Below are 10,360 nucleotides of genomic sequence, written 5' to 3' on the forward strand. Positions count from 1 at the left end.
GAGATGATACTGAAAGCCATGAGATTCTATGAGCTGTCCGAGGCTGAAGCTGTAAACGGAGAAGAGCAGGGGCCCTAGGACTGAACCTTGCGGGACTCCGACGGATAGGGGGCGCGGTGAGGAGGTGGTGTGCGAATGGGAGACGCTGAATGTCCGGTCTGCTAGGTATGACGCAATCCAAGATAGGGCCAAGTCTGTGATACCAAGAGATGAGAGGGTCTGTAGTAATAGGGAATGGTCCACTGTGTCAAAGGCAGAGGACAGGTCCAGGAGGAGGAGGACTGAGTAGTGTCGCTTGGCCTTGGCGGCTAGTAGGTCATTGGTGACCTTAGTTAGGGCAGTTTCAGTGGAGGGTGGGGCCGGAAGCCGGATTTGCAAGTGGTCAAGGAGGGAGCAAGAAAAGAGGTGGGAGGATAGTTCAAGATGGACGTGTTGTTCCAGTAGTTTTGAGGCACAGGGGAGAAGTGATATAGGGCGATAGCTAGATACAGAGGATGGGTCAAGAGAGGGCTTTTTGAGGATAGGTGTGATTGAGGCATGTTTAAAGCTTGAGGGGGAAAAAACCGGTTGTTAGTGATAGGTTGAAGAGATGGGTTAGGGTTGGGATGAAGACTGCGGTGAGGTTTGGGATGAAGTGGGATGGGATCGAGTCAAGTGCACAGGTAGTGAGATGTGATCTTGAGAGTAGAGTGGAGAGTCAATCTTCTGTAATGGTGGAGAAGTTGGTTTTGGGGGAGGAGGGCAGGGCAGGTAGGAGGAAGGGCACTGGGGGTTGTTGACCAAAACTGTCTCTGATGTTATCAATCTTCTCCTTGAAAAATGAGGCAAAGTCTTCAGCTGAGATGAGTGGAGAGGGAGGTGGTGCTGGGGGGCGGAGGAGAGAATTGAAGGTGTTGAATAACTGTTTAGGGTTGTGAGACAGGGAGGATATGAGAGATGAGAAGTAGGTTTGTTTTGCTGCAGCGAGTGTGGCCTTGAAAGTAGTGAGGGACTGTTTGAATGTGATGAAGTCCTCATTGGAGTGGGATTTTTTCCATCTCCGCTCAGCAGCCCTGGAAGCCCGCCTCAGTTCTTTGGTCAGACTAGTGTGCCAGAGCTGTCTGTTGATTTTGCGAGCTTTGGTATGTTTGAGAGGGGCAACTGATTCCAAAGCTACGGCTATTGTGGTGTTATATAGAGCGGCAGCGGCATCCGCATTGTGTAGGGAACTTATGTCAGTAAGAGGGAGGAGGGATTCAATCAGTGAGTGTAGATCGAGGTATTGACGATTTCTGCGAGGTGGGTATTGTGGACCTGAGGAGGAGAGGGAAGAGAATGTAAGTAAGTTGTGGTCAGAGAGAGGAAGAGGTGAGGTGAGTTAGAGAGGCTAGATAGGGAGCAGAGGCGGGTGAAGATGAGGTCTAGTGTGTGGCCATCTTTGTGAGTGGCTGCAGAAGACCATTGAGTGAGGCCGAAGGAGGAAGTGAGAGATAGAAGTTTAGTGGCAGCTGAGAGGGAAGTGTCAATGGGGATGTTGAAGTCGCCCAAGATGATAGTGGGGATATCAGTGGAAAGGAAATGAAGTAGCCAGGTGGTGAAGTGGTCGAAGAAGGTGGTGGCTGACCCTGGAGGGCGGTATATGACAGCTAGTTGGAGGTTGGAGGGGGAGTAGATGCGCACAGAGTGCACCTCGAAGGAAGGGAGGGCGGCAATGGGATTGGGGTGAAGGAGCAGTTATCTGACAGGAGAAAAACAACTCCTCCACCATGCTTGCAGCTGGGGCGGGGGGGGGGGGGGGGGGGGGGGGTGTGGGAAAGGTGGAATCCACCATATGAGAGTGCAGCAGGAGAGGCTGTGTCATAGGAGGTCAGCCAGGTTTCAGTGATGGCGAGGAAGGAAAGTTTGTTAGTAATAAAAAGATCATGGATGAAAGAAAGTTCGTTGCAGACAGAGCGAGCGTTCCACAGAGCTCCTGTTAGTGGGACTGGGGAAGCTGGGGCTGGGTGAATGTGTATAAGGTTGGAGATGTTACGGAAAGTTGTGATTGGGTGTGGATGGGAGGTAGAAATGACTGTTGGAATGTGGTGAGGAGGACCAGGATTGGAGAGATATCACCGGCAGTGAGGAGGAGCAGAGAGAGTGTTAGCAGGTGGGAGCAGGAGAGGGCTTGAGGGGGCTGTCTGTGTTTGGAGACATGGAGACAGAAGAGGCGAGATGGATTGGAAGGATTGAAGAAGAGATGAACAGTTCCTTGCTTCGTGTAAGGATTAGTGGGGTTATCAGAAAGTGAAGGATTATAGGGGTTAGAGTGGCAACAAACAAAAACATTGTTTACAGTGACTCTTTCCAGTTAACTTCTGTTCCTTTCTGGTTCAATTCTGGATTAATTCATATTTTCATATCATCACACTTCTAGGATACACACTGCAGACTAAAGTCTTGGCAGACTTGTGCTATGCAATATATGTGCTACAAAGTGCATTCAGGTGTGAAGCTGAGAGGAGTGGTCTGTGCTCCTCTTGGTCAGATAAAATCAATGACATGTTGTTTGCTGCAGACACCAGATTTTGCAGAGAGGAACCTGGCAGAGCCTGGGGTGAAGACGCCTAGTTTAGTAGAATTTTTCTCACTTCCTGCTGGTTTTGTACCAGTGGTTTTATATTAATATTTATGGCAGTTTTCTCAAGATTGTAATAACTATAGGACACGTGATAACTTGCTCATCGCTGGGGGTCCGACAGCTGGGACGTACAGCCACGTCTGAATGGAGTGGAAGTCAAGCAGGCGCAGCACTGCTCGTTTCAAGGGACTGCATGAGACAGGTCGAAGATGGTCTGTACTAGGCTATCAACTCTCCTGAAATTTTAGGGGCCACATTCATTACAGCTTTTCTGGCAGAAAAGTGTCATAAAAGTTTTGAAAAGTTGCAAAATGTCACAACACAGTTGCACAAAAAAAAATAATTGCAACTTTTGGTGATTTCACACCAGTTTTAATCAGCCTAGGCACAATGGGTGGAGCCAGGATGGGGCGTAACCACGCCCACTTGTCTAATTCATCAACAGTGCTAGCGTTTTGCAAAAAAATTTAAAAGACAGCAAATAGTGAGGAGACATTTGATTGATTGCCTGCAAAAAAACTCATAGAATGTGGCTAATAGGAAAGTTCATCTAATGTTAATCAGTAAATGGGGGGGGGGTGAAGCTCTAGGATCTGTGCGAGCCTGTGTGAGGTAGGAGGTGGGGGATGGAGGGGACTTATCAGGGTGATTATCCGGACTTGTCTAATGATTAATCATTATTAGAACCGGTCATCATTATCAGATCGGTGGGGGTTCAACACCAGACATCCCCATAGGTTACTTCTTTACAGGGTAGCTGGAGCATTGCCTGTAGCTGCCATTCACAGATAAAGCTGCTCAGCTTCTTATGAAGTGAATGAGACCTGAGCGGCTACACAGAGCTGTGCTATTCCCAGCTCTGTACATAATTTCCATTAAAGTTAAGAACAAAAAATTGGGGTCTTGCAAATCATAGAAAATGCCATAAGCCATAAACCATAAGCATCAACTTAAATGTACATAAAACAAGAAGAGGGAAAAAAAACGCGATAAAAAATGCTGAGGATTTCAGAATATATTAACAATTTTATTGTCACAAAAAAAAGTTTAGAAAAATATAAAAGAACACAAATGTGCATAATGTTTACAGGATGCCATCACAACAGACAAGGACACTAGCTACATAACCACCATGATCCCAATGATACAGAATAATCAGTCAAAAATGATCAGATCCATCCACATAAAGGGCAATGTTGCTCAAGTGCAATAACATTAAGGCTGTGTGCACACGCTGCGGATTCTGCTGCGGATCCGCAGCGGTTCTGGCCTCTGCAGATCCGCAGCAGTTTTTGCTGCTGTGTACAGTAGCATAATATCCTATGGGAAAAAAACCCGCTGTGCAGACGGTGCGGAATTTTCCGCAGTTTCAAAACCGCAGAAAGAATTGACATGTCAATTCTTTCTGCGGATTCCGCTGCGGTTTGCCATCTCCTCCATTGTAGAGATGAAAAACCGCAGGGCAAAAAGGCAGGCTAATCCGCAGGTAAAACCGCAGGTCTTTTGACGTGCAGATTTACCTGCGGATTTTACAAGATCCGCATGGCCAAATCTGCAGAGCATTCCGCAGCGTGTGCACGTACCCTAAATATGGAACGGAAGAAAATAGTTATGTTCATATACAATATTCAAAAAAAAAAAAGTGTCAGTGCAATACAGATGCTAAGCACCAAGACCAAGCATAACTACATGCAAACATGAGGATGTGCAAGACAGACGATGAGAACAAATCAGACGTCCCTCTCTTGGATCAGAAAACCAATGTGTTAGTATGAACCCGACAATCTCGAATATGATTACATTACAGTCTTCTATGGGACCCTATCTTCACTGTCTGCGGTCACAGAGGTAATTCTGCATTGGGCCGTGCCTTGGCTATTTTTCCTGGAGATGTCTGAATAAATTGACAACTGGGTGGAGCTGTTCCTTTTCCTAAATGGGAGCGTCTTCCTACGTCAGTAATGGGTCATCATCGATTGGACAATATCAATATGTGCAGGGACATACCTCCACCCTAAGTTGTTAAGGGGGTTATTTCCCCTCCTGAAAAAAATACATCAGACCTGGAAAAATCTTTCCTTATAACTCTTGTGTCAAGACATTCATCCGTTATTTCTCCTGGAATTGTATTTCCACCTCTAAAAAAAAAACAAAACATTATCCCCTAGGAGTACAAAAAGAGACAGCTTGCTGATCGCTGGGGGGGTCCGACAGCTGGGACTACCAGCGATCCCAATATGTGGAGCTCTGCAGCCGTGGTTGGAGGTCGAGCAGGGGTATCGCCACGCCAATAAACACATGTCAGGGGTGCAATCCTCTCTAAAGTAACCGCTTTACCTTATGGCATGCAAGAGGCTCACAAGACGGCCCAAGTGCTGCACCAGAACAGCACAGAGCACGCCGCAGGCAGCGTAGGGAACAATGTAGACAGCGCGGAGCATGCCGCAGGCGAGGAGCACACCGCAGGTAGCGTGGGGAACAATGCAGACAGTGCGGAGCACGCCGCAGGCAGCGCGGAGCACACCGCAGACAGCGCGGAGCACACCGCAGACAGCGCGGAGCACACCGCAGACAGCGCGGAGCACACCGCAGACAGCGCGCCGCAGACAGCTCGGAGCACAATGCAGACAGCTCGGAGCACAATGCAGACAGCGCGGGGAACAATGCAGACAGCGCGGGGAACAATGCAGACAGCGCGGGGAACAATGCAGACAGCGCGGAGCACAATGCAGACAGCGCGGAGCACAATGCAGACAGCTCGGAGCACAATGCAGACAGCTCGGGGAACAATGCAGACAGCGCGGGGAACAATGCAGACAGCGCGGGGAACAATGCAGACAGCGCGGGGAACAATGCAGACAGCGCGGGGAACAATGCAGACAGCGCGGGGAACAATGCAGACAGCGCGGGGAACAATGCAGACAGCGCGGGGAACAATGCAGACAGCGCGGGGAACAATGCAGACAGCGCGGGGAACAATGCAGACAGCGCGGGGAACAATGCAGACAGCGCGGGGAACAATGCAGACAGCGCGGGGAACAATGCAGACAATTCGGAGCACGCCGCAGACAGCGCGGAGCACAATGCAGACAGTTCGGAGCACAATGCAGACAGTTCGGAGCACGCCGCAGACAGCGCGGAGCACAATGCAGACAGCGCGGAGCACGCCGCAGACAGCGCGGAGCACAATGCAGACAGCTCAGAGCACGCCGCAGACAGCGCGGAGAACAATACAGACAGCGCGGAGAACAATGCAGACAGCGCGGAGCACAATGCAGACAGCTCGGAGCACACCGCAGACAGCGTGGAGAACAATGCAGACAGCGCGGAGCACAATGCAGACAGCGCGGAGCACAATGCAGACAGCGCGGAGCACAATGCAGACAGCGCGGAGCACAATGCAGACAGCGCGGAGCACAATGCAGACAGCGCGGAGCACAATGCAGACAGCGCGGAGCACAATGCAGACAGCGCGGAGCACAATGCAGACAGCGCGGAGCACGCCGCAGACAGCGCGGAGCACGCCGCAGACAGCGCGGAGAACAATGCAGACAGCGCGGAGAACAATGCAGACAGCGCGGAGAACAATGCAGACAGCGCGGAGAACAATGCAGACAGCGCGGAGAACAATGCAGACAGCACGGAGAACAATGCAGACAGCGCGGAGCACAATGCAGACAGCGCGGAGCACGCCGCAGACAGCGCGGAGCACGCCGCAGACAGCGCGGAGAACAATGCAGAAAGCACGGAGAACAATGCAGAAAGCGCGGAGCACACCAAAAGCAGATCGGAGCACACTCCAGACAGCGCGGAGCACGCCGCAGGCGAGGAGCACACCACAGACAGCGCGGAGCACGCTGCAGGCGAGGAGCACACCACAGACAGCGCGGAGCACGCCGCAGGCGAGGAGCACACCACAGACAGCGCGGAGCACGCCGCAGGCAGCGCGGAGTACACCGCAGACAGCGCGGAGCACACCTCAGGCAGCGCGGAGCACACCGCAGGCAGCGCGGAGCACACCGCAGGCAGCGCGGAGCACGCCGCAGGCAGCGCGGAGCACGCCGCAGGCAGCGCGGAGCACGCCGCAGGCAGCGCGGAGTACACCGCAGACAGCGCGGAGCACACCTCAGGCAGCGCGGAGCACACCGCAGCCAGCGCGGAGCACACCGCAGGCAGCGCGGAGCACACCGCAGGCAGCGCGGAGCACACCGCAGGCAGCGCATGGTGTGGAGCACATTGTAGATAGTACAGAGGCGTGCGTACATTGAAGACAACGCAGAGCATATTGCAGGCAGTGCAGAGCATATTGCAGGCAGTGCAGAGCAAACTGAAGGCAGCACCTTTCGCATCACAAGTGACGTCACAGAAAGAATGTAAACACGGTGACGTCATAGACACACCCCTGCCGCCACACTCGGAGCGCCCCCTGCTCCGCTGCAGGCCGCGCTCTCTTCTGCTGTCACACGCCTGACACAATAACACAGGTCCGGGCCGACCCTCTCCTCACACAGTCCAGGCCACGGACCCCGAAGGACGCGGCGGTCACCTACCTGAGGTCACTGCACAGAGTGACGCCCGGAGACCCTGGCAGGGATGCGCCGCCTTCTGTGGCCCTTACTCCTGAGGTCGCTGCGAGGGGAGCGCCATGTTCGGCTCCTACCAGTGTGCAGGCCCCGAACACACAGCTCACACCGCCGCCATGTCCAGCGCGCACTGCATTGTGGGGCGGGGGCGTGGCCGCGACTGTCACTGACTGAAGAGGAGGGGGATGTGCGCTGCTGTCAGAAGAACTCAGAACATGAGAACAAGACTGTCAGACACCGAGGAGGAGGCTGAGGACTGCGGGGACCGGGGAAATGGGATACAGGAGAGAAGACCGGGGGTAACGGGAGAGAAGACTGCGGGGACCAGGGGTAACGGGAGAGAAGACTGCGGGGACCGGGGGTAACGGAAGAGAAGACTGCGGGGACCGGGGGTAACGGAAGAGAAGACTGCGGGGACCGGGGGTAACGGAAGAGAAGACTGCGGGGACCGGGGGTAACGGAAGAGAAGACTGCGGGGACCGGGGGTAACGGAAGAGAAGACTGCGGGGACCGGGGGTAACGGAAGAGAAGACTGCGGGGACCGGGGGTAACGGAAGAGAAGACTGCGGGGACCGGGGGTAACGGGAGAGAAGACTGCGGGGACCGGGGTAACGGGAGAGAAGACTGCGGGGACCGGGGGTAACGGGAGAGAAGACTGCAGGGACCGGGGGTAACGGGAGAGAAGACTGCGGGGACCGGGGGTAACGGGAGAGAAGACTGCGGGGACCGGGGGTAACGGGAGAGAAGACTGCGGGGACCGGGGGTAACGGGAGAGAAGACTGCGGGGACCGGGGGTAACGGGAGAGAAGACTGCGGGGACCGGGGGTAACGGGAGAGAAGACTGCGGGGACCGGGGGTAACGGGAGAGAAGACTGCGGGGACCGGGGTAACGGGAGAGAAGACTGCGGGGACCGGGGGTAACGGAAGAGAAGACTGCGGGGACCGGGGGTAACGGAAGAGAAGACTGCGGGGACCGGGGGATACGGGAGAGAAGACTGCGGGGACCGGGGGTAACGGGAGAGAAGACTGCGGGGACCGGGGGTAACGGGAGAGAAGACTGCGGGGACCGGGGTAACGGGAGAGAAGACTGCGGGGACCGGGGGTAACGGAAGAGAAGACTGCGGGGACCGGGGGTAACGGGAGAGAAGACTGCGGGGACCGGGGGTAACGGGAGAGAAGACTGCGGGGACCGGGGGTAACGGGAGAGAAGACTGCGGGGACCGGGGGTAACGGGAGAGAAGACTGCGGGGACCGGGGGTAACGGGAGAGAAGACTGCGGGGACCGGGGGTAACGGGAGAGAAGACTGCGGGGACCGGGGGTTACGCGAGAGAAGACTGCGGGGACCGGGGGTAACGAGAGAGAAGACTGCGGGGACCGGGGGTAACGGGAGAGAAGACTGCGGGGACCGGGGGATACAGGAGAGAAGACTGCGGGGACCGGGGGTAATGGGAGACAAGAGTGCGGGGACCGGGGGTAACGAGAGAGAAGAATGCGGGGACCGGGGGTAACGAGAGAGAAGAATGCGGGGACCGGGGGATACGGGAGAGAAGACTGCGGGGACCGGGGGTAACGGGAGAGAAGACTGCGGGGACCGGGGGTTACGGGAGAGAAGACTGCGGGGACCGGGGGTTACGGGAGAGGGGATTGGGGGTAACGAGAGAGAAGACTGCGGGCACCTGGGGTAACGGGAGAGAAGACTGCGGGGACCGGGGGATACAGGAGAGAAGACTGCGAGGACCGGGGGATACAGGAGAGAAGACTGCGGGGACCGGGGGTAACGGGAGAGAAGACTGCGGGGACCGGGGGTAACGAGAGAGAAGAATGCGGGGACCGGGGGTAACGAGAGAGAAGAATGCGGGGACCGGGGGTCACGGGAGAGAAGACTGCGGGGACCGGGGGTCACGGGAGAGAAGACTGCGGGGACCGGGGGTAACGAGAGAGAAGAATGCGGGGACCGGGGGATACGGGAGAGAAGACTGCGGGGACCGGGGGTAACGGGAGAGAAGACTGCGGGGACCAGGGGTAACGGGAGAGAACAATGCGGGGACCAGGGGTAACGGGAGAGAAGACTGCGAGGACCGGGGGTAACGGGAGAGAAGACTGCGAGGACCGGGGGTAACAGGTGAGAAGACTGCGGGGACCAGGGGTAACGGGAAAGAAGACTGTGGGGACCGGGGGATACAGGAGAGAAGACTGCGGGGACCGGGGGTAACGGGAGAGAAGACTGCGGGGACCAGGGGTAAAGGGAGAGAAGACTGCGGGGACCGGGGGTAACGGGAGAGAAGACTGCGGGGACCGGGGGTAACTGGAGAGAAGACTGCGGGGACCAGGGGTAATGGGAGAGAAGACTGCGGGGACCGGGGGTAACAGGAGAGAAGACTGCGGGGACCGGGGGTAACGGGAGAGAAGACTGTGGGGACCGGGGGATACAGGAGAGAAGACTGCGGGGACCGGGGGTGACGGGAGAGGGGACTGGGGTCACGGGAGAGAAGACTGTGGGGACCAGGGGTCACGGGAGAGAAGACTGCGGGGACCAGGGGTAACGGGAGAGAAGACTGCGGGGACCGGGGGTAACGGGAGAGAAGACTGCGGGGACCGGGGGTAACAGGAGAGAAGACTGTGGGGATCGGGGGATACAGGAGAGAAGACTGCGGGGACCGGGGGTGACGGGAGAGGGGACCAGGGGTCACGGGAGAGAAGACTGCGGGGACCAGGGGTAACGGGAGAGAAGACTGCGGGGACCGGGGGTAACGGGAGAGAAGACTGCGGGGACCGGGGGTAACAGGAGAGAAGACTGTGGGTATCGGGGGATACAGGAGAGAAGACTGCAGGGACCGGGGGTGACGGGAGAGGGGACCAAGGGTCACGGGAGAGAAGACTGCGGGGACCAGGGGTCACGGGAGAGAAGACTGCGGGGACCAGGGGTAACGGGAGAGAAGACTGCGGGGACCGGGGGTAACGGGAGAGAAGACTGCGGGGACCGGGGGTAACGGGAGCGGGGACCAGGGGTAACGGGAGAGAAGACTGCGGGGACCAGGGGTCACGGGAGAGAAGACTGCGGGGACCTGGGGTCACGGGAGAGAAGACTGCGGGGACCTGGGGTCACGGGAGAGAAGACTGCGGGGACCTGGGGTCACGGGAGAGAAGACTGCGGGGACCTGGGGTCACGGGAGAGAA

The 10,360-nt window shown here is 56.3% G+C and overlaps 1 protein-coding gene across 2 annotated transcripts in view; it reads right to left on the bottom strand.

Annotated features, from left to right (window-relative positions):
* The window catches only part of TUT4 (terminal uridylyl transferase 4), a 145,276-nt gene extending 137,918 nt beyond the window's left edge, over window positions 1-7,358 (bottom strand). Inside the window, exon 1 of one of the 2 annotated variants that reach the window (XR_012227454.1) lies at window positions 7,150-7,358. The gene's annotated coding sequence lies outside the window, so the exon portion shown is untranslated. The remainder of the gene's footprint in view (window positions 1-7,149) is intronic. The other variant, XM_073563741.1, reaches the window with a different exon arrangement.
* Between the last annotated feature and the right edge of the window lie 3,002 nt (window positions 7,359-10,360).

Source organism: Dendrobates tinctorius, unplaced genomic scaffold (assembly GCF_039654945.1).
Source record: "Dendrobates tinctorius isolate UK_male_01 unplaced genomic scaffold, ASM3965494v1 ptg000396l, whole genome shotgun sequence".
Lineage (NCBI taxonomy): Eukaryota > Metazoa > Chordata > Amphibia > Anura > Dendrobatidae > Dendrobates > Dendrobates tinctorius.